The 25,499-nt window shown below is 40.7% G+C and overlaps 1 protein-coding gene across 1 annotated transcript in view; it reads right to left on the bottom strand.

Annotated features, from left to right (window-relative positions):
- The window catches only part of GASK1B (golgi associated kinase 1B), a 371,609-nt gene that overhangs the window by 18,760 nt on the left and 327,350 nt on the right, over positions 1-25,499 (bottom strand). The window lies entirely within an intron of this gene.

The raw sequence follows: 25,499 nt of genomic DNA, 5'->3' as shown, positions 1-25,499 counted from the left end.
TTACTGCATTAATTTGTGCCTTTTTGACTGTTTTTACTATTTGTGCCTGTGTATTACCTGCACTCGTTTTGCACTAAAATATTGTTTGGTTAGCATTGACAAGATCTAGACTTTCTGAATCTAGCCTGTTTTCAATACACTTGAACTCAAATCTAGGCATCTTACATTAAGAAGGGCTCCCCTGCACCCTTGTGACAGGAGAGTGTTGATATAGCCTTGTCTGAGCTGGGGATTGCTGGAGGAAGGATCATTGTGTGATTTTCTACTGGCAGACTAGTTTAAAACTCTTTAATTTTGCCTTTATATAAGCCTTGCATTTGCACAGTTTTTGGCTCAATTAACCTGAGCTGCTCTGCATTTGGCATCTTTTGCCAGAGGTCCAGAGTGTTTCTGTTTGAATCCTAGCCATCCAAAGCTAAGAACAAGAAATTAAACTTATTTTGAGTTTGAGCTGCATTTTTTTCATCTGTATTTTACTGTTTCACTGCATTAAGTTGTGCTTTTTTGACTGTTTTTACTGTTTGTGTTTGCTTATTACCTGGACTTGTTCTGCACTGAAAGACTTATTAGTTAGAATAGACTAGATCCAGACTTGCTGAATGTAGCCTGTTTTTCATACACTTGAACTCATATCCAGCCATCTTATATTAAGAAATACTCCCTGCATCCTTGTGGCAGAGGAGTGTGGATATAGCCTTGTCTGAGCTGGGGATTACTGGAGGAAGGATCATTGTGTGATTTCCTATTGACAGACTAGTTTAAAACTGCTTAATTTCACCTGTATGTAAGCCTCATGTTTGCACAAAGCTGCGCACCACACAAATGAGGGTTAGCAGTGCCTTGTACAGACACAAATGCCCTAGACACCAGTCAGTGAAACACTCCCAGGGTCCATGCTGCTCTGCAGGTAACACAGCTGCACACTAAGCAGCATTGCCCCACCTTTCATCCCTAATCTTCTACAGAATAAGTCCCCTTGTTAATTCTAGAGTAATAGCTGATCTAATTTACCCTCTGACAAATTAGTACTTACAAATTACCTGCTGCTATGTACAGTAAGTTTCCCAACATTTCTCCAGCCAGCCTGATTGACATGTGCATCCTGAGGCAATGCAGCAATTGCCTCATGTATACTGACAACCACTTGCTCCTAAAGCAAGCTAATACAGTATGTGAGAGATGCAACTATAGCAGGAAACTAGAATCAGTCCTCTCATGTAACAATAAACTAGACATAAAACAGGTTGTCAGCACACACCTCTCCACTCACACAAGATAAGTTCAAGACACATAAACCCACATAAGTGGCGATACTCACTAAGAGCCTACCAAAAGACCAGTCATCTCCCAAGTACAAATAATCTACACATACTGGTACACAAACAGAATCCACCTCTACACATAACAACACACATATCAGTGTCTCAACAATTAAGCCTCTAAAGCAAAACACCTCAACACCTAATGTCCTAGTCATAGATGACTTAACAGTTGTCCCCCTCACCAAGTTGGAGAAGGAGAAGGTCACGGTCAGCTGCTGGTCAGGTGCCAGGATGCATCAAATCACACACGTGCTCAAGTCACTCAGCAACAATTACTGTTATGACTCTGTCACAGTATATGTTGGAGTGAATGACTTGAGATGTACTTGTCTGGACAACATGAAGAGAGACACAAATGAACTCTCAGATTATGTGTCCCAAACAGGTATGTCCCTAGCCCTAAGCAGCATTCTACCTTCACCTAGGATGATGCCACAATATAGACAAAAAATGATTGATTTCAATAATTGGCTTAGCTTCTGGTTTCACTCTAGAGGCATCCAGTATGTGGCAGCCTCAGCAGACTTGGTTGACAGACCACACTGCTTTACCAGAAATGGCCTTCACCTGTCTCCTCAAGGTTTTTGAATACTGGCAAAGACACTTGCCTCCCCCATAGTGCCTTTTTAGGCAGTATCAAAGCAACAAACATTTCTGCTGTAAAGAAATCCACAAGAGATAAACTCAAACTCATGCTGCTTAATACTAGGAGCCTAAACAGTAAACTGCACTCCCTGGAAGCACTCCTCACCATGGAAGATACTGACACCTATGCAGTGATTGAGACTTGTTTAAGGCTGCAGACAGTACCCTGGATGTACAAGCCTACAATGCCTTTCACACATTCAGACCTCAAAACAAGCATGAAAGAACCAAAGGTAGAGGTGTATCCATCTTCATTAAATCCAAATACACCTCAAGACTCATAAAACAGTACAAGTCTCTTGAGCTACTCCAGGTCCAAATAACTATAGGTAAATTACCCTACCACATCATCACTAGCTACAGGTCCCCCACCATGAACCAGGAGAAGCACATCCCTTACAGGGATTTGCTAAAGTTGCTCAGTATACAGTCAAACACTTTGGTCATAAGAGATTTCAACTATCCTTCCACCGACTGAGTGACTTATATAAGCACAAACATGTAAAATATCGTAGTGAAGTACCAAACACGGAGGAGCATGCAGTATTCCAAATAAATCACAAGTGGCTGATTGAAGAACTCTGGCAACTCAAAAAAAGTTCAAAACTTTTAATAAAATACAGAAGATAAGCGCTTTCGCGTGGTCCACCCACGCTTCATCAGATAGCTTTAAATAATCAGCTGTTAGGTTTATATACATCCGCTTGGCGCGGGAAAAATTTTTTAATTGATTAAAATAAAGTGAAAATCTCACTTTAAAAGAACATTCATTAGTAAACACACTTAATTTAGAAAAATAGTTATGAGTCAAACATTAGAATAAATCACTGTATCTTGTATAGAATGTTTCATGAAAAACAAGTAACAGATGGTATAAAAGGTTGATCAACATTAAATTCATGTATATCTGTTTGTTCCATTATTGTTCTTCAAAGTTATTGACTGTGCAAAAGGGTGATGTTTACAACCAATGTTGTCCTTAAATAGACCATTACATAAACCCTTATACATAATTTATATATAAAGAATTGAATATGAAATGTAATTATTGAACACCTGAATAAATCATAAATGCTACTATGTAGAGAGGTATCAAAACAATAGTAGCCTAAACTTTAGATAAAATCACTGAACTAAACTGGTTTACGCAAAACTACTTTATACAAAAAACATTAATCTTATGTAAAAAACTTTATGTATAATGAAAATAGTGTGAATCTATTTTAATTAATGTAAAATATCTGTTACATAAATGTTATATTATTATGTTAAATCTAAAAATAAGCACAAACATGATTGCTCTGAGGTTTCTGGATTTTTTTTTTAATTTAAATGCTCTGGAACAGTTGTTCTGCACCCACACAAGCAGCTCATATGTCCTAGACCTAGTGCTCAATGTGATGATGTGAGTTAGTACGAGATGTGCCAAGGGGAGTAGGGCAGTGAATGTGTTTCTGGCTGGAGTTTTGTAAAGAATTATCATGTCATTTGAATATCAAACTGATTTGTAAAGTTGTTTGTGTTAAAAATGTATAAACAGTGGGTCCTGCTGGACAGAAGTGAAATATACATGAATGTTAGAATATATTGTTGTAACTGATTAAATGTACATAATTTAACACAGGATACTGGAAGGGAAGGGGTTAAGCTGAGCCCAGCTAACCTTAAGAAAAATATCCTGAAATTAAATTACTTGGTTTAGGCCACATAGACTTTATCTCAGAGGTCTGAATGCAGCCAGAGACACAATGTCTGTGAAAAGCCTTTCTGCAGGAAGGGTGGAAGTGTTGGAATTGTGTTATAGTTTCTGGATGCTGTATTAAGCCTTAGCAAAGTTCTATATGCATATTGTGACATATCTGTGGCAAACCCTGGCTCAGTTGGAAGCAGAGAGTCAGGTGACCAGATGCGATATTATTCTGTAGTCAGCACTGAAACTGTATTCAAATACTAGTGAGAGATGTGATAAATGCACTCTGTCTTGGCTTGACAACAAAGGCACTCTTCCACTTCATCTTGCCTTGCTTTTTAAAGTAACTAGGGAATAGCAATTCTTCAGTTAGCTAGAAAATATAGGGAGATTAGCTAAATATTTTTTCTGTATCTGTCTGAATCTTTCCATCTGTGTTGTTTTTTATATTTCCTGTGAATTGCAACTACAGTGCTTATTGTAAATAGATATTCAGTATTTTCATGCATTCTTTTTTTATTACTTATTATTAAATATATCTATACCTTTCATTGTGGCTCATCCTTTAGAAAATATTTAACCTTTGAGAGCACTTGCATTTATTTAGTGGCACTGTGGCCTTGCTCTTTGATCAAATACTACCATTTGTATAAATATTAATTTTAATAAGTGTAATTGGATACCCTTGTAAGAGCCTTAGAGTAGCTGGCTTTGGGTGTTCTGGTGTCAGTGTATCTACCTTATACTCTGAGTCGAGGTGGCAAACCGGGTAAATTGTGCCAGCCATTCCCAGATTTGTGTGAAAATCAAATCTCAAAGAGAGTGTACATGTGTGTCTGTGTCAGCTACTTTCAACAGGGACACTGACAGTACTGATTTCACAGAAAGGGTGTGTCAATGGGGAGACTTATTTGGTGCCTGGAGAGAAAGTCCAGCCCCAGGACTGGAGTGTGAATCCCCTGTGTGCTCTTAAGGGACATTGCATTGGTGCAGAGAGGTGCATCTAAAAATATTGTGTGAGTCTATTTTTTTTCTCAGTGAACATTCCCACTGGTATCAGTGGTGAGGAGTGAGGCTCCTTGATCACTGGCCCAGAGGTGTAATATCACACTCACCAACACAATGAGTCACTGCATTACCCCCTGTGTGTTGCCCTCCCTGGTAGGGTCTGATCATAAAACAGTCTTGTTTGAAGTCAAGATCAGACCTCACACCCCCACAGGAGCAAAAAACTGTAGAATTTCTCCAAAGTAAACTATAGGCTAAGTGATTGTATAAAAAGTTTCAAAGCCCCTGCTAACACAGACTCCTATGCAGAAGAGTGCACAAATGCCCTATATAGCCACTTAAACAAATGTATTGACACAGCTGTACATGACATGACTAAAACCAGGTCCTCCCAAAAAAAACAAGCCACCCTGATGGACTGTACATCTAAATAAGTTATACAACAAAAGAAAGAAACTGATGTCTGAGGACAAGAGGGAACTTACTCAACAGAGGAAGAATACTCGCCATAGCTTGAACAAGCAAACCAGGTATCTTGAAAAGTCCTCTAAGTGTAGTTATGAGACTAAATTAGCATCTCTAGCTAAATACAACCCTAACACATTATTTACTATGTCTGAAGCCTAAAAGGAAATGCCCAGCTATGTGCTGAACTTATAGTGGATGGCACCACTTACACTGAACCTGAGGAAATTGCCAACTTGCAGGCTGACAGATTTGGCAATAACTTCACCCCCCCCCCTGTCTCCACCAGGCATATCCCAAAGCATTCCTGACACCAGCCCTCTACTGAGCATTTCCAAAGAACAGATTATACAAGAGCTGTCCAAGGCCAGAAACTTGGCCACTATGGGACCAAATAACATCCCAGGTTGCTTACTAAACTATCTAAACAAGACCTAACAGAACCAGAACCGCTCGGTACTCTCTTTAACCATAGCATGAGGGCATTGTTGTACAACAGTACCTTACTGGATCTGCAGTAGCAAGTCTCGCCTAAACCCAGTGCACCACCCAACACCTGGTGATGTGTTCAAATAATGAATGAATATTCATGGAGATGTCTTCACCAGCCTCATGAATATTCATTTGGTATTCAGCACATTAGCTAGAGAGGGCACTACAATTCAATAATGGTAAAGAAACAGCAATGCAACTGGAAATACTACTGATGGAAGACATGGTACATGATGTTAGCAATGAGCTGTTTATTAATAAAGATTTAAGCATTAAGACAGATGGTCATTACGCAGCATGCATACCTCTCAACCGTATCTGATTTATCCTGATATTGTATAGTAATTTACTGTTAAATTGTTACTTAATAAATGCCTATCTGGGTTCTGCCAGAGACAGATGTTATTACTTTGCCTTGGTCCACATTTTATAGGGTTAGGATTAGGGTTATGGTTAGGGTTAAGCCTAGGGTTAGCCCTAACCCTGACCCTAACCCTAACCTTAACCCTAACTCTAACCCTAAGTGGCCTGTTGACTCTGTAAAATGTGGATCAAGGCAAAGTAATAACATCTGTCTCCTGTGGAACCCATATGTACAGTGGTAATTGAAATGTCTGTCAATCAACTATCAATGCATGCATGATGTCACTGTCAAATCTGCATGGCAGTCAATCATGCATCATTTGCATAGAACATCATGGCCATTTGGCATGTCAGTTACATAAGCCATACCCACTTCTGCGCAGACCGACTGGGGAGGCACTGTTTTACAACAATGCCAGCCTAAGCATTGGCTTTGTTCTGGCAGAGTGGAGAACAGCAACAGTAATACCCTTGCACAGAAGGAGTCCATTAGCCAACCCAGGAAATGATCGACCCATAAGCCTAACAGACTTATCTGCAAGGTCATGGAAAGAATCATCATGGACCTTATCAACAAGGACACAGACAACATTCAGACTCTTGACCGTGACCCAGTTTGGTTTCACTAAGGCTAGATCTTGCTTATTAAATGTGGTAGACTTCTTTGAGAATGTCACCAATGCACTGGATGAGGGTAAAGCAGTACATACCACCTATCTTGATTTAGCCAAAGCTTTGGAAACAATCCCTCAGTCAGGGATCATTAACAAACTCTCCCAGCTGGGGATTAGCCCATAAGTCACTAGATGGGTAGCCAACTGGCTCACTGATAGAACACACACTGTCAAAGTTGGGGAGTCCACCTCCAACAGTAGAACAGTTACCAGTGGGGTACCACAATGATCTGTGCTGGGCCCTCTACTGATCGGAATCTATTTCTTTGAGATCAAAGTGAAAGTAGATGCCCTGTGGCTTACCCAGTCTACAGATAACTGCAAACTGGTAACAATCATTGAGTCCCCCAATGAAGTAAACATATTACAAAAGGGACTTACTCAGACAAATGATTGGTGCCAAAGTCATGGACTAAAACTAAACGCAAAAAAAAGTCTCGTTATCCCCTTTGGCAAAGAAGTAGCCCCTGTTAATTATGATATTGATAGCACCTCTCATAGCTCAAACCAGTGGTACAGGACTTGGGAACACTGGTTGATAGCAATCTAAACTTAAATCAGCATGTACCCATAGTGGTAAGAAAAGCCTTATACATTGTGCATCTTATAAATAAGGGCATCACATTCAAGACTAAGGAGGTTATAACTCTGCTGTACTCCACCCTTATCAGACCACTAATTGAAAACAATGCTCCTTTCTGTATGTATATCACAAGACACCTGCAGTACCTGGAGAGACAACAGAGGTTTCTAACCAAGAGAATCCAGGAGCACTAAAATGTGACTTACATGAAAAGACTGAAAGCCCTGTCACTATACTCTGTATCATACAGGCTGCTGAGAGGTGACTTGTGCCTGGCCTACAGACTAGTCTCTGACTCTGCCCTAATGGAAATACTGCACATCTGCAAATTAAATGGGACAAGAGTCACTTACTTCTGGGATCTCAATATACCCTGTGACATTAACAAAACATGTTGGAGAGACAGATATGTCTCCTAGAGATTGGAACCCCTCTGGAATAACCTCCCACGTCACATGAAGCAGAGCTCCTCAATGACTCTATTTAAGTGCAATCTTAACAATTGGATGGGTGACTGTAAATTCACCCTGGGGTGGCACCTATGTCCCTCATGGATAGGGGTAGTCAGTGCTGATCACAAAATATCTCTGCTAACAGTAACCATCTCGCTATGCTCAATGTAAATCCAACTCTCGCTGAAGACGATTCAGGTCGAAGTGAAGCAAAGTGAAACAAAATCCAGAATACAACACCAAAATCTGATGAGACTGTTGGAGCAGTAAAATAAACTTTAATTATTAAACAAAAAACTTATTAACAAAATATTTAGCAGTCCTAAGAACAGTAAGCGTTTCTGGTGAAATTCGCCTTCTTCAGATGTGAAGGTGTGGGTAAAAAACATGAACATGAATTCGGGAAGTGGGATGGAGGTGAGTGACCCTGAACACCATATAAATTCAAAAAAGGATAAGTGATCCTACAGATTCTCATTTTATGAGTCATTCAGTATGTGAAATACCCCTGTACAAAAGCACCTTTGTGAGATGTGTAAAAACAATACAGCTGTTCGTGAGGTAATTCCCATAAAAGATATTTTGCAAAGCTGATGCAAAAATGTTGATGCTAGTAAAAAAAAGAAGAAAATGATCAACATACTCAATGCAGCATCAGAACATTGGTAGCTAGTAACATAGTAGGAAATGCTTTTAAGAAAACTTCTCTTAGGAGTCAACAATATGCAATCTTTGAGGTCTCGCAGATGGTAAATTATAAATCTGATGTAAAATATCAACCTTTAGTAAAATTATAAAAAAAATAGTTGCCAAATTAAACACAGTTTTGTAAATTTGTCAACAACAATTTGGAATAAAACGTTCAGAATTATTATTAACTCTGTGTCGTTAAGTTAAAAGTGTCATAGTGCAACTCAGCTTAAAAGTCAGTTTTGTAGTCAGTTGTGAAAAATGTCACTTTCCCTCAGAAATAACCTTTTATGATATCATTTCACAAAGAAAGTACAACTGCTTAAGATATGAGATCCTACAGATAGCATTCTGCATATGTTATCAAAATGTTAAATTTTAGTAAAGGTATGATTCAAAGATTCAAAGAGACTTTATTGTCATTTAGGAAACACAAGTGCTACCTAAACAAAGATCAGCTCTTTTACAGAAAACAAACACAAAAAGACAGACATGATATACATTAAAGAATAAACAATAACTATATTACAAAAGTAAATGTCTAGGTAGCTGATACACATGCTTGTACACTATATACACTGGAAAACAATGATTACTAGATGATTAACACATGAAAAGAAAAGTACACTATACACAGCAGTGAGACTGGGTGATATCGCACATAAGGAAGTGATTGTAATTGCACTTGAATGATAATATATCAATTTTAGTATGGAATAAATCAATCGAATTACTGTATGGAAAAAAAGAAAAGAAAAAGAATGAGAGTGTAACAATCTATTATAGTTTTGATGAAATCTTCACCAAATTAAACGTAGTTTCATAACTTTGGCAGTCAGTAATCTTTTGAGAAAAGAACATCTTCCAGGATATTCATCTCAGTGGTGTACAACATGAACTGTCAATGTACATAATCTTAAAAGATGATTTCACAGTTGTATAGCCTACGAACCTATGTATAAAAAGGGCAATTTCTAAAGAGACTGCACAGTTTCAATGAAACAGTTCATGGTGTGGGTCATATTATATCATAGATGATAACATAAAAATATTGCCACTAATTGAAATCATTGGGCCTTGTGTAAATCGTGATTCAGAATATTTAGCAATGTCATTACATGAAGTCTAACATTCTTCATAATAGCCACCTGCTACTCTGTGAGCAAGCCTTTGTATGTCACTTATCTATCTTTGTTTTGTAAAAGGATTGCTATCAACTATGAAAATCAGTAAAAGTTAACAATAAGAAATCAATAGTAAATAAAAACATCTTTCCCTGAGGCCAACGTTCCCACCTTAGGGCAGCTTTGCTTCTTTATGATGCTGAGTAAAACTTCACTTTCTCCCTCTTATCTTCTTTACTCAAGAATTCTGGACAAAGCAAAAAAACAAATGGGGGGACAATAGCCCAAAACCAGGGACATTTTTAAATTACTCTAGTTCCCCCAAAGTTAACAAAACAGATTATGCATCGAGATGCATTTCACCAACAATAAGAAGTATGAAATGTTAATATCTCGGCACCTGCAGCTTCACAAAATACACACTGGCTTCAAATTTCAAATTATTGATCATGTGGACCTTTTGGAACTGGAAGGAGACATCCCAAATCTTTAAGAAAAATGTGAACTACTGTGGCAGCTGAAACTGAACTCTTTTAGAAAACTGGGGCTTAATTATTATTGCTCCATAAAAAGCATGCTAGAACTCAGAACATTGCCCCGCTGTTTAAACGACTATTAAAAGTCTGATATGGGACTGATCAATGCTGACATTACACACTAATATTATACATGCTAATATTGTTATAAACAAATATAAAGCATTGTAAATATTTTACAGTGAAAATAACTGACATTGGTGCTCTTTTCTGATACCTTTCCTCATTTAAACTAAGTCATTTCTTAGTTAGATTACACTTGAACAGATCCCCACGGCATTAATGCTTTAACATTTTCACTGCATTTCCACCTTAGCAATGATAGCTATGGTTTTCAGCCTACTTAAGTATTCACTTGTAGATTTATATACATGTTCATTAATATTATGATATGTTTTTTACACACAAACCTACTGAAGTATTTATGTGGTACGAAAGTGATCTTTGTTAAAAGTGTTTCAGTTTATAAGTTACTAATATTTATTCTGATAGATGTCTAGTGGTAGATTTTTTTGTTAATTAATTAGTCATTTTGTTAGTGAGCTGGTTTCTTAATTAATAAAGTTTGGATTAGTAGGTTAGCTTCAATAAGTTGTTCTTATATTATATATTTTAGTTTGTCTCTAGCTTTTTAGTTTCAGTTCTAAGGTACCACAGTCTCAATTTACATTCTGGTGTTAAGGGGGACTTGGTTAAAGGAATGAGTTTAATGCTTTTATTGCTCTTAGCAGAACCACCCTCTGTAACTACTCCCTTTCTCCAAATAACCTGATTTATATATATATATATATATATATATATATATATATATATATATATATATATATATATATATATATATATAAATAATAAACATCTTTAATGTCTTTCATTATACTCAACTAAGAACACTTGTTTGTGTGTTTTTATAAAGGATATTCCACTTTTAACTTAACTGTGGGCTACCTACTATTTTACTATTTTGTAGTACATATTTTAAAGTTTGATTTTTATTAGTGAACTAGGTGCATAACGTATTTCGAGAAGTGAACTTTACAACCTCCACACTGCAAAGTTTCTGCTTGGTTTATTACTATTATCAAAATGCGAGCTAGAATTTTACAAAATTGTGTAGTTTCGTTCATTTACTCAAAGTCCTATAGAAAATTCAGAGAAAGAAGACTGCAGTTTACACAGTGAGCAGCCAACTGGTGAGGAACTGGAATGAACTTCAGTAGAAAGGAAGTGAATATGCTCTACAAGTCTGTAACTTAACAATGGAATTCAAGGAAAAACTGCAGACTTGTCTCACACCTCATGTAACTTTTATTAAATTAAAAAGAAAACCACAAGTAATGGTGAAGCACTGTGTTACACAAAAAAGACTTTAATCCACTGGTTTACCGCTTTCAGCCCAAAAATTAGGCCTTCATCAGAACAAACTGTTAAAAAACTTTCCCATTTTTATAGTATCATCAGTACTCATCAAAGCAATCAGATCTCAGTTTTCTTAAAACTTAATATAAAAAAGATTTGTTTTTTTTTAGATTTAGAGGTTATTAAAGAGGAAGGTAAAGATTTTTTGGGGTCCAGCATCAGTTATAAAAATGTAGCAAGCAATGATCTTTTGAGTTATTCTAGTATGTATCCCACTTATGTGAAATACAACATTATAAAGGGGCAGTTAGTAAGATTTAAGAGACTTACAAGTGACAAAGGACAGTTAGCTATCTTAATGCAGAAACTGCATTTTAGATTTAAAAACAGAGGGTTGTTGTTTGTCTTTTCGGCTTTTACCGGTTGGGGTCGCCACAGCGGAACTCTGGACCGCTAATGATTGGCAGTAGATTTTTTATGGTGCTGAGTTGCCAGCCCAACGTCCAACCTTCAGCGAAGGCACGCCCATTCACGCATGTCTTTCGGAGGCCACTTGACCGTGGGGAGGACATGCAGACTACACACAGAAGGCACTCCAGCCGTGAATCGAATGGGATAACCTCTTGTTGTGAGGCAACAACGCTACCGCTGTACCACCATGGCTTATATTTAAAAACAGAGGGTACCCTTCCAAAATTGTGCATGACATTATTAGTACAAATGAAAAGGAGGGGCTCAGAGGAAACACACAGGACAAGAAGGATTGGGTTACATCAATGTTGTTAACCTTTACCATAGATAGCAAAGAAATAAAAAATATAGTGTCCAACAACTGGAGATTATTAGTTTCTAACAGTGATCTTCAGATGGTAGTAGGAAAAGCCCCTATTTTTGTTAACACAAGAGCAAGGAATTTCAAAGAAATGTTAGAAAGCAGATGAAGGACAAAGTCCCAAGGTAACACAGATACTTTTAAATGCAAAAGCTGCAATTTTTGTAAATACATTTCAGAGGGACCATAATTTGATATTGTAACCCAGAATAATATGTGGCATGTTCCAGGCATTTTCAATTGTAAATCTACTGTTGTGGTATACATGGCAAAATGCTCCAATTGTTTTTCGTTCTATATTGGGAAGACCAATAGGCAACTTAAAAACAGGATGTGTGAACATTATTATGCCATTAGAAAGAGAAATTTGGACAGTGCTCTTTATAAGCACACTTTAAACAGTGTGGGTAACAATGACAGCGTTAAGTTTCTTTTCACAGTTATAGATCATGTCCGAGTGGATTTCAATGGAGATAGAGATGGGGAACTAGATTTTAGAGAGTTCAAATGGCAGGTTCTTTTGGATGCATGCACGGTGCATGCAGAACACCAGGGCTCAACAATGGTGTCAACTATAAAGCTGTGTTGAAATGAAAAGCCTGTTATAATAAATGTAAATATGCTTGTTAATAATGAATGCATTATTTAGGATGTATTTTATACACATACATATATTTTTTATATTAAGTTTTAAGAAAACTGAGATCTGATTGGTTTGATGTGTACTGGTGATGCTATAAAAATGGGACAGTTTTTTTAAAAGTTTGTTCTGATGAAGGCCTAATTTTTGGGCTAAAAGTGCTAAAACAGTGGATTAAAGTATTTTTTGTGTGACACAGTGCTTCACCATATCTTGTGGTTTTCCTTTTTATTTTAACTTAACAATGGGTTTGGAACTGTTGGCTGTGCATGTGATGGGATGTTTAACCTGTGGTTTGGAAGATGATGATGGATCAGTTCCTTTATTTAGGGGACAGACTGTGTCTTAATTTATATTAGGATCACCCACTCATTTTTTTAATCTGTTTCTCCTGGTGAGCATCACAGTAGAAGTAAGCTCAGCAGTGTAGACTAAACTTCTCTACCTCTAGCAATACTGGCTATGTCATTCTGTAGAATCTGCAGATGATTCCAGGTCAGCTGAGTTATAGGTTCATAGGTTCATAGGTTCATACTAGGCTATCTGCCCTAGGGCATTTATAAGCCTAGCCAGAATGTGTTTGGCTTTCACCACCCATTTTAAATTTATTTTGCTATGCCCTTTTTCGAGGTTAGTATACTGTGCCTCTATCTAACAGTGACACAGAAGTGATACCCGGGGTAAACCTACGATCTCCCATCCACTCATCAAGATTCCTCTTGAAGAGAGTCAATGAGGGACTCTGCCTAACCTGGACTGGGATTTTATTCCAGAGTGAAGGGAGCCTCTGGGTTATGAATCTGTCCCTCCAGCATGTCCTATTTATTTCAGTGCTGAGGTTCAAGTCTCTCGAGCGCGATGGGCTTTGGATTTTCTGAGGTGCAGCATGTCCATTAATTCCGGGTTGGACATGGCTTTATACGTCAGGCACAGATCGCCTCTGAACAGGCGGTATGCCACTGAGTAGAGCTGGAGTTTCTTTAACCGGGCAGCATATGGCATCTGTTTGTGCCCTTTGATCCTCTTGGTGAGATACTTTTGGGGTCTTTCCAGTTGCTGCAGGTGTCTGGTAAGGTACATCCCAAAAGGGGCATTGTACTCAATTATGGGCCTGATGAGGGATGAGTAAAGAGGCACAATGACCTCCCCTGATCTAGATGTGAATCCCTTCATGATTAGGTGGGCTATATAAAATGTTTTTCTAACCACTTTGGCCACGTGGTTGTCAAATGAGAGATTGCTATCAACTTGGGTCCTCAGGTCCCTAATTACTTCTTCTGTACTTAATGGATTTCCACCTATGTGGTAATTTGTGGGCACTTTGTTTTTGCCAAAGGGGATGACTATACACTTTTTGGCATTTAGCTTGAGGCCATGGCACTGGCACCAGTTGTCTGTTTCTATGAGGCCCTTTTGGAGGATGCTTGTGTCGGCTGGAGAGTCAATTATGGCACCCAGTTTGCAGTCATCTGCGTACTTGGTCAGCCACAGTCCTTCCATGTTGGCCTGTACCTCCGAGAAATATATACCGAACAAGAGAGGTCCCAGGACTGAGCCTTGTGGGACACCACTTGTAACTGGTTTGGAGTCTGACATGGCTCCAGCAATTCTAACCATGTGGGTTCTGTCCTTGAGCCAGTTTGCAATCCATCTAATGACATAGGGGTTTATATTTAAGCTGGTGAGCTTATCTATAATGCCTGAGTGGGGTATTGTATCGAAGGCTTTTGCGAGGTCCAGGTAGGCTGTGTGGACCACCTTCCCCTCGTCAATGGCCTTGGTGACTGTTTCAAAGAAATCAACCAGGTTTAAGAGGCAGGATCTGCCCTTAACAAAGCCGAACTGGGTAGGATCCAGTGTTTGTAGGTCCCCAATATCTTTATTTATGTTTATTTAGGTCCATGATGATCCTTTCCATAGCTTTGCAGACCAAGCTAGTCAGGCTTATGGGGTGACAGTTTCCAGGATCCGTTGAGGCACCACCTTTATGGAGAGGGACCACTGTTGCTGTACGCCACTCTTTGGGCACATATCCTGTAGTAAGGCTGAGATTGAACAGCAGTTTTATGTTTGGGTTTAGCTCTTCTTTGAGTTCATGTAGGACGCAGCCCAGGACACCATCTGGTCCCATTGATGCTGTGTTTTTTGCTTTGGAGAGGGCGACTCTTACCTGAGCATCTGAGATGTCAGGGGGGCAGCACTCTGCTGGGATAGATATTTGCCCTTTTGGTGGGGAGGGGGTGGAGAAGTTTGCGCTGAACCTGTCAGCTAGGATGTTGGCAATGTCTGTGGGTTTGGTGTATTTTTTGTCATTTTGGACTAATTCTGAGCATATCTGGGAATTACCACCCAGGTTCCTAACATAACTAAAGAAAGCCTTGTGATTATCCTTAGTGTCCTGTGCAATTTTTCTCTCGAAGCTGGCCTTAGACAATTTTATGTGTGCCCGTAGTTTTTTGCTAATACTGATCAGTGATGCCTTCCCTTTTTGGGATTTTGCTTTATCATTTAGTAGCTTCCTCCTTCTATTGTATAGTTTGTTTATGGCTGGGGTCCACCAGACAGGACGTCTGCCTTTGGAGGATTGGGTCTTGGTTTTATTTGGGATCGCATGATCCATGCATTCCTGAAGGTGTTCATAGAATGCGTTTATAAAGGATTCTGCGGTCTGGGCTGTATTTTCCACAGGCCGGGGCTTTGAAGGATTCCACCTCAGTTTTGAGGAGTGTAAAATTTGCTTTAGAGAAGTTTTTCACTGTGGTTTTCTGGGCAGGGGTGGGGTCGGGATGTGAATATCCAGTGAGATTAGTTTATGGTCTGATCTTACCAGTGAGGGATACACTTCTGGTCTGGAGCATAGAGTCCCCATGTTGGTGATGATCAGGTCCAGTATGTTTTCCCTCTTGTGGGAGTGGTAACAAGTTGTTCCATAGCATTTGAGTTTATAAATTCTAGGAACCTTTGGGCTAGGGTGTTGGAGCTAGAGTAATGCTCCCAGTCTATGTTTGGGTAGTTGAAGTCGCCCAATATAATGGTGTTTGGAGAGACCATCATATTTTCCAGTGTTCTCAGGAAGGCCGAGTGGGGTTCCTGGGTTTGGGAGGGTGGTCTGTAGCAGGCTATAAACTGGAAGGCAGTTTTACCCACTGTTAGTTGCACATGGATAGTCTCTGATGCTTCGTGCTTTGCCACCAACCTGGAGGTGTGGGTATCTTTGATGAATATCGATACTCCCCCTCCTTTTGTGGTTCGGTCCACGTTTTGGGGCCGAAAAGCATGGTATGAGGTATAACCTGGTAGTGCTGGGGTGCTCTCGGGAGCCCTGAACCAGGTTTCTGTTACTGCACAGATATCGATGTTCTCCATGCTAAGGAGAGTTTCAAGTGCGTGCATCTTGAGGTTTAGACTTCTGGCGTTGAGCAGCATTACTCTTAGTTTCTTATCCCTTGTGATACCTGTGGAGGTGGGTTTGTCTTTTGAGCCTTGCCTAAAAAAGGCACTATGGGGGTAGCAAGAGCCTTTGCCAATATCCGAAAGCCCAGAGGTGACAGGTGCAAGCTGTCCCTAGCGAAGCATCGTGGCTTGTCGAGCATATCATCCCAAGCTGACAGGCATTGGATCCCCTTTGAATGACACCAGTACTTAAGCCAATTGTTGAAATTGATCATCTTGTCTTCATATTGTGGCATCATTCTTGGTGAGGGTAAGATGCTACTCAAGGTCAGGGTCATACCGGCCTGGGCTACATGCTCAGAGAGCTCCTTTATGTCTCTTTTCATGTAGTCCAGGGAGGTACGTCTCAGGTCATTCACACCAGCATGGACAATGACTGAGTCATATTTGTACTTGCCTTGGAGTGACCTGAGTGCTTGTGTTATGTGGCGGATTCTAGCACCCGACAGGCTGCTCACCATGACCCTCTCCTTGTTCAGCCTGGTGAGCGGGACGTCAGTGTGCCTGACGATAGAGTCACCTATTACAAGTGTATCAGGTGTGTTGTTTAGTCTTAAGGGCTGTGACTGTTTGGCACACTAGCTTTGTGAGATATGTGTTGCACGTGTTTTGTTTTGGGGTAGCGGCTGCTTGGGTGTCTGCTTTGGAGGTCTCTGCTGCTTTGGCAGGTCTTTATTTAGAGCCTCTGAGCATGTTTTTGTGTGATTATGTGTTTGGTTTGCTGTCGTGGTAGGTCTATGTGAGACTGGAATTGTAGTGAGTATGGTTTCCTTCTCCTCCTGACTGGTTATGCCAGTACTGAGTTGAGAGAGCTTAGCCTCCAGTTTGGCTATATGGTTGCATCTCTCACATGTGTTGGAATTTGTTGGGAGGAGGAGAGGGTTGTCTGTGTACATGAGGCAGTTGTAACATTGCCTCAAGATTCCCAGATTCACCAGCTGGACCGGAGAGGAGATTGACAACTGACCTTCGGACATGCTAGAATAATATTGGGAATTCCTTAATAATTGAAAACCAGGGCCAGTGGGGAGTGAGGGTGTAGTGCTTTTAATTTTTAGTGCTGACTTATATAATTGCTTTAGTGAGCAAGTGCTAGGTAACTTAAGTGCAATGTGTTACAGGTAACTTAAATGCAAAAACGACAAACAGTAACTTTCTTTCAAGTGAAACAAGGAAATAAGTACAGTAAGCAATGCAGATATCACTAGTGAGCCACAGAAGCGCTGAGAAGCCGCGTATTAGGTGGAATTAGCGTTCCAGGGAAATAACAAGCAAACAAACAATAAGCATATAAACAAAGCTATATTCAGCAGGCCTGGATCTAGTCTATGCTACAGCAAACAAGGTGTACCAATTTCCGTAAGATACAGTTCAAACATTCAGGCACTATAAACCTTTAACCAGAAATTCCCAGCTCAGAAGGGCAGAGTCCAGCCTCTTCTCCCACAAGAGTGCAGACCACAAACCTTCTTAATGTAAAATAACTGGCCTGAAGCCCAAGTGCCTAAACCAGAACTAATACACTTTAAGAATAACAGACACTGGGCTCTCAATCAGCAGTTCCCAACTTAGAAGGATGAAAGCTACCTGTCCTGCCACCACAGTGCATGCCACAAACCTTCCTAATGTAAAACAACTGGTCTGAAGCCCAAGTGCTTAATCCAAAAGACTTAGAATGACAGCTAAACTTTAATCAAGTTATTACCAAGCAGTAATAAATACAATTGAATACTTTAGAGAATGCCTGGATTAGTGCTCAAGTTACACAAACAAAGCTAGATCCAGCAGGCCCGAATCCAGTCTATGCCACAGCAAACAAGGCGCACCAACTTCAGTAAGAAGCATTTCAGATATTCATGCACTATAAGCCTTCAATCAGAAATTTCCAGCTCAGAAGGGCAGAGTCCAGCCTCTCCTCCCACAAGAGTGCAGACCACGAACCCTCTTAATGTAAAATAACTGGCCTGAAAGCCTAAGTGCTTAAACCAGAATTAATACACTTTTAGAATAACAGACACTGAGCCCTCAATCAGCAGTTCCCAACCTAGAAGGATGTAAGCTACCTGTTCTGCCACTACAGTGCAGACCACAAACCCTCTCAGTGCAAAACAACTGGTCCGAAGCCCAAGTGTTTAAACCAGAAGGCTTAGAATGAGTTACACCAAGCAGTAATAAATACAATTATGTAATCCTTCTTAGTCACACTGAATCTGCCTGTGACCTACTCCCAGGGAGTCGTGTCTGTTATATGCCCCCCCTCGCTGAGAGGCACCCAGGGGGTATCATCCCAACCACATCAACTGACTCTTCTCAACATTCTGAGACCCTTATAGAATGTTAAGCATCTCAACGAGTTACAGAGAGTTAGTCCTGCTGCTCTGGAAAGGAATTTCATTTATATCGGCTTGAATCCTCAATTTCAACTTATCACTCAATGCCCAAACATCATGACATTAAGAGATGAAGGGCAGGAGTTAATCTGTAAAATGACAGCTTCATCCTATAGCATCCATCTCTTTTCTTCATCACCACAGCCTGGAACAACAATTGTTGTAATACTACCAATCCACCCATATGCAAGTCAATCTCCTCATTCCCCCCTTCTTCACTCAGAAAAAAAAACAAACCCCATGACACAAACTCATCCACCTGAATTATTTGCTCTTCACTTAATTATATAAGGTAAACTACACTTTTTTGAGAAACAAACATGACCTCTGACTTGATTGATGTGATTTTCATTCCAACTGCTTTGTCCTTAGCACCAAATCACTTTAGTGAATGCTGTAGATTATAGGGCAACAGCATCTGCAAAGAAAAAATGACAGTGTCATAGCCCCCAATTGGATAGCCTCTAGAGCAAGGCGATATCTTGACATGTTGTCCATGAAAATGTCAAATGGGAGAGGAGACAACACTCTGTTGGAAGAATCCTACACTTGTCTTGAACATATTAAGATTTAATACTGAGAAAACTGACACAACTCTCCATAAACATGTAGAGCAAACGGCATGAAGCAGCAGCACTGGTATCCCACAATATTGTAGAACTTCTCCCAAGACATTCCAAGGCACACATTCATATGCTGCTTTCAATTCCACAAAGCATACATACAGACAGTAATAGCAGATTCATATGACCCTTCCAATATCTGTGTAAAGGCTAAGAGCTATGTTACTGCTCCATGGCAAGGACTGGTCCCATATTGCTTCTCTTGAACAGAGCCTTTACTATTGGACAAAGGTTTTTTTTCAGTACCCTGGCATATGAGGTTTGGAATAGACCATTTTGTCCTGGGATATCTTCAAGTGGGGCTAGATACATAGGTTATCAGGAATTAAGAGAATAAGGGGAGGACAGGGTTAACTGGGATGGATGGATGTTTTAGGAGGAAATGAAGTAAGGGTAGGGAGGGGCTTAGAGGGTTTTTCCAACTGTAACTTAAGTAGTAGTCACATTTTTGGCGTTAACTTACTAAGGAAAGTACTACGGCTGAGACGACTTGTAGATATTCTAGAGTGTAGGCAGGTACTGAGTTTATGGTGGTAGTTATTGGCTTGTTGGCACAGGGTCTGTTGCATTTTCAAGTGTGAAGGGAAGTAACCTTTAGCAGGTTGACTTGGTTTAAATGTATTTAAGCTGGTCCAGGTAAGGGGTAATTTTATCTACTGGAATATAGTAACTACCGCAAGTTTGTCTGAGAAGGTCCTGCTGTTGCCTATCACCCACAGTCAATGGTCACCAGCTTGTTTGCATTCTGGTAGGTTGCTTCCCAGCATAATCAGGGAGTGAAGGCCATTTATGTTATCCTGTCGGTGTGCTGGTTATGGTTGGGCCATCGGTGGATAAAGTTTACACTTGGTCTTGGGAAGCAGGATAGGGGTGTGAGAAAGATATACTGCAAGACATTGGTGGGAGATGTGGGTTGAGAAGTGCTCATTGTGCTGGGTAACTTCGTAGTTTGCAGTTGTGTTTTCGCAGGCTTTAGGATGCCTGCAACTAAGGACTGTCGACATAGAGCATGTTGAGATGCCTTTCTCGTCTGTCTTTTGGTGATGCTTCCTGGATTGTTTGGAGTGGAGAGAGGAGACGTTGGTGCAGCGGTGTTTTGTATATGTGGAATAAATATAAAACATGTTGGTTGTTTCTGCTTCTTTCAGTGGTGGTTTAGGAGGGTGGGCAGAGCCACAATGGCCATTTTACAAAGATCAAGTCACTAGTGCTCAGTGAATCCCTCATAACAGGGCATTTTACCAATAACCAAATTCATAGAACAATGTAGTTTAGTGCACACATCTCACGCTTCACCATGCCTTGGTAAAGATTACTAATATAATCCACATTTGTCTAGTTCGATGTCCATAAAGATTAGTTACGCATCTAAACAGAATATGAAGGTCTAATGGTGGACTGCAAGCTCTGCAGGGGAAGAGGTTGCTACTATGCATACGTAAGGCGATTAAAAAAAAAAAAAAAGGCGATCGCATGTATGAGTGTCCTCATTTGATGTAAATAAGGGGGTGTGGGGTGCTGAGGAGATGCATATCAGTCTAAATGAACAAAATGACTTTTACCTTGAGGAGAGTAAGGATCTTGGCATTTAATTATCATGTTGCTCCTGCTCCGGCCACCCTCATGTCCACCAACGTGTGGACAAGTGGAACACTCCATGCCTGGCACATCCCAGGGGGGACTATGATGCCATTTTCATGGGTTGTGATGTTTTTCCATGTCTGCTCTGTTGTTGGGGGGGGTTGCATATGTTTTTTGGGTGTCACTGGTGTCAGTGGTTGAGTAGTAGCTTCATTTGTGGGGGGTTCCCAGGTGCATGAGAGATGCTTCTGAGGTACGTGTGACTAGTGGTCTTTTTGCTGCATGCATGGTGAGTTGTTGACCATGGTTGGAGTATGTGAGAGAGGTGCTTTTACTGTGTAGGTGTGGTCCATTGTTGGGTGGTTGTTCGTTTAGCAGTGCTGCTGGCACTGTTTATTGCATGAGGTATCTCAAGATAAAAAAAAAAAAAAAAGGATTAATATGGCATTCCTTAAAAATTTTAATCTAATAATGTATAGGCTTCCTTCACTTTTTTTTTATATTTTACGGAAACCTCCATCAATAATAGTTAATTATGATGGTGTTTAGGTGTACAGTGGTAGATCAGATAGGGGAATACAGGTAGCTCTAGTTGCTTGTCGGAGACCATATATGCTATTATTTTGTCCCAAGAGTACATGGTGTGAAGGTCAGTTGTGTGTTTCATCTAGTTAGCAGATGGATGCTGGGGCCCTGTCTGTTAGTGGAGCGAGCCCATATTTTCCAGATGCTGAGCTTTTGCAGAGGGTTGGTTGTTGATTAATGTTTTGAGCTGCTGGTCATTTACTTGGGGGTGCAGAAGGTTGTCCGCATTCTAGCTGTGGAAGGTTAAGTGCTGTCTTTGCCTCCATTAGCATAGTGGTATTGCTGAAGTTTTATTTGGATAGAGAGAGCCTCATGCTTGGTGCTGTCAGCCATGCAGGTGTTTTGGCTGTTTCAATTTGTACAAGATCGAGGAGACAGTGGTGACAGGCATTTTACATTTCACTAAGCCCATTGGAAGATACAGGTAATACAGACGGTGGTTTTCTGGTGGGGTGGGGGGGGATTTAGATATTTTAGATATTTGGTATCATCCAGCTGCCTGGGTACTAAACTTGTACCAGCCATTGGACCACAAATTCTGGATACTTGAAATCGACTACTGTTCTTGGTGGCTTTGTACAGACCGTGGATACCTTAAAAGAATTTTTTTTTTGGGGCATAATAATGGCAGACATTCCAGCTTCAGACCGTTGATCTGTTAGGGTAGACAGGCTGATGCAAAGACAGTTACTTCAGATGCCAGCTCATCTTTTTTCACCCTACTTTGGTTGGCACCATTTTCTACTGTGGTGAATGGAAGTTGTGAAGTAATGGCTGAGGGAGTTTTCTATGGAGGTGGGAGCAAGAGCGAGTGGCTCGCAACCGTTCACATTGAATGATTCCCATTAATTTTCCAGGAAAAGTACAGTTTTGTACCTACCATAAGTGTAGATGTCCGATAGGAATGCATCTGCAGTCCTTACAAATGGGTTGTCCTGTCGTCAGGCAGCCCTTCGGTCGGCCGGATTCCAAAGTCTGGGTCTGGCCTTGGCTGGTGTCGCACTTCACCCGACGTCATAGCTGCAGTTATTCGGGTATAAAGGCATCAGCCAACGCCATTTTCCTCAGTGTTTCTTGCCCCAGATGCCAGGTGCCCTCTAGGAAGGCTAAATTTGGATAAATGCCAATGATTCCAAATAGTAGAGAGCAAACAAAAAATAAGCATGTATGTACATATATACAAACAAATACACCATAATAGATTCCCCCAGCTAGCTATAAGATGGTCAAATACCCTAGGAGTACCACAGAGGGGAAAGGAGGGTGGGTAATCCTGACTGCAGATGCATTCCTATCGGACATCTACATTTATGGTAGGTACAAAACTGTACTATGTCCTTCAAGGATGCATCTGCAGTCCTTACAAATGGGTAGAATACCATAGCCAAACTGGGGAGGAGGAAAATAAAATTATGGTGTAGTTAAGATCCCTTGCAAAACAGCAGTGGCAAAACCTGCTCGGGATCTAGAGTATAAAGGTAAATTATAATGCTTGGCAAATGTATGCACGGAGCTCCAAGTAGCAGCCTCTAAAATGTCCTTGGTAGCCACTCCTCGTAGGAAAGCTGTGGTAGTGGCTGTAGCCCTTGTAGAGTGAGGCCTGATGTTTTCTGGAGTTTTCTTTCCATGGTAGGAGTAACAAAATGTAATGCAATTTCCTATCCACTTGGAGATTGTCTGTTTTGAAATTGCTTTTCCTTCCATTCCTGTTGCATATGCTACCAGTAGCTGGTCAGTTTTTCTATTGCCCTTGGTCCTGTCCAGGTAGTAGCGTAATTGTCTATGTACATCCAAGGTATGCAACAGTCTTTCTCCCCTGTTCTGTGGGTTGGGGAAGAATGTAGGTAGGTGGATAGCCTGATTTAAAGATACTCTGGAGACCACCTTAGGCATAAAAGTAGGATTTGTTCTCATGGACACTCTATCTTGATGGAAGATCAGGAAGGGTTGTACTGCCATTAATGCCTGTAGCTCAGATACCCTTCTTGCTGAAGTGATTGCCAGCAGGAAAGCAGTTTTCCATGATAAGTATTGTAATTCTGCTGTTGCTGCTGGTTCGAAAGGAGGAAGTGTCAATTTTTCTAGCACAAAGTTCAAGTCCCATGCTGGCAATGGTGGCTTCCTAGGAGGTTTTACATTCTTAATTCCTCTCAGAAACTGCCTGAGCAGAGGATGTGAGAAGACTGGAGGATCCAAGCCATATTCTGCTGAAATAGCTGATGCATGAATCTTAATGGAAGAATAGGACAGGCCTTTGTGGAAGAGCTCTGCCAAGTATTCCAGGATGTTGGCTGTGTTTACCAGTGACACATCTTCTCCTTTTGCAGTACTCCAAATGAGATATCTTTTCCATTTTGCTGAATAATTTTTCCTTGTTGAGGGTCTGCGAGCCTCCAGGATAATGTCCTTAACCCTTTGGGATAAATTTGGGGTAATTGGTCTTATGCAATGTTCCAGGCAGTCAGCTGCAGAGTTTTCAGGTTTGGATGCAGGATGTTGTAGTTGTTCTGTGTTAACAGCAAGGGAACCAGGGGTAGGGGCCATATTTGTTCCCGAGACATGCTCCTCAGTAATGGGTACCAATGTTGTCTTGGCCAGTCTGGAGCTATCAGAATGATCCTTGGACGGTCCTCTTTGATCTTCAATAGCACCTTGTGCATCAAAGGAGGTGGTGGGAATGCATATGCTGTCAGGTTTTTCCAACTGAAAGATAGGGAGTCCACCTTCCAAGCAAGTGGGTGGTACGTCCTTGTGCAGAATTTCTTTAGCTGGTGATTGCGTGGGGATGCAAATAAGTCTATTTCTGGGAGTCCCCATTTTCTTGTAATGGTTTTGAAGATGTCCGGATGCAGCATCCATTCGTGGGCATCTGTGGTAGTCCTGCTTAATATGTCTGCTAGAATGTTTTCTTTTCCTGGTACAAAAATTGCTTGTAACTGAATGTTGTAGCTCAGGGCCACATTCCAGAGGTCCAGTGCCATCCGGCATAGAGGGTACGAATGTGTGCCTCCCTGTTTGTTGATGTACCACATAACTGTGGTGTTGTCTGTCCTTATCATCAATTGACCTTGTCGGAGAAATGGTCTGAATGTCTGAATTGCCAGTTTTACTGCCAGCATTTCCTTTAGATTTATGTGTAGGTGCAGCTGGTCTTGAGTCCATAAACCTTGTATGCACTTGTCCAGCATGTGGGCCCCCCAACCGAGGTCTGAGGCGTCCGTCGTGATGGTTTGGCTTGGTTGAGTGCTGTGGAAGGGCAATCCTGTGTTTGATTGACAGGCCTGAGCCCACCATTGGAATTCTTGCTTCAGGCATGGAATTATTGGAATTTGGGTTTCTAGGCTGTGCTTGTGTTGAGACCATAAATTCCTTAGGTACCACTGTAACTTTCTCATATGCAGTCTGGCATGTGGAACCAATATTATGCAGGATGCCATGAAGCCCAAGGCTTGCAGGACTTTTCTTGCTGTTAGATGGTTCTGCTTTGTTAATGCCAAGAAGTAGAGAGGTAGTTGCTCCTGTTTTTCTACTGTTAGGAATGCCATTTGCTTCGATGTGTCCAGCTCTGCACCCAAAAAGGTTATCCTTTGGGATGGTATCAGCCTTGACTTTTTATATTGACTGTATATCCCAGGGCTTGTAGTAGGTAAATGACCCTTTTCAAGTCTTCTGCTAGCTTGTTTTTGTTGTCCGCTTGTATCAGGCAGTCGTCCAGGTAAGGGTAGATTTGGATTCCCTGAAGCCTGCAATGAGCAATTACTGATGCCAGGCATTTCGTGAACACTCTGGGCAGTAGATAAGCCAAAGGGCAATGCTGAGAATTGATAATGCTCTGATCCTGCAAGAAATCTGAGGTATCTTCTGCAATTTTGTCGTATGGGGACGTGCAGGTATGCCTCCTTGAGATCTAGAGTTACCAGCCAAGACTCCTTGCCCAGCATGGGAAGAAGCTGCTGTAGAGTCAGCATTTTGAATTTTGGAACAATGAGGAATGT

Source organism: Protopterus annectens, chromosome 2.part1, assembly GCF_019279795.1.
Source record: "Protopterus annectens isolate FY-2018-M chromosome 2.part1, PAN1.0, whole genome shotgun sequence".
NCBI classification, from domain to species: domain Eukaryota; kingdom Metazoa; phylum Chordata; order Ceratodontiformes; family Protopteridae; genus Protopterus; species Protopterus annectens.
Note: the sequence above shows the minus strand (reverse complement) of the source record. Positions and strands in the feature narration are given on the sequence as shown.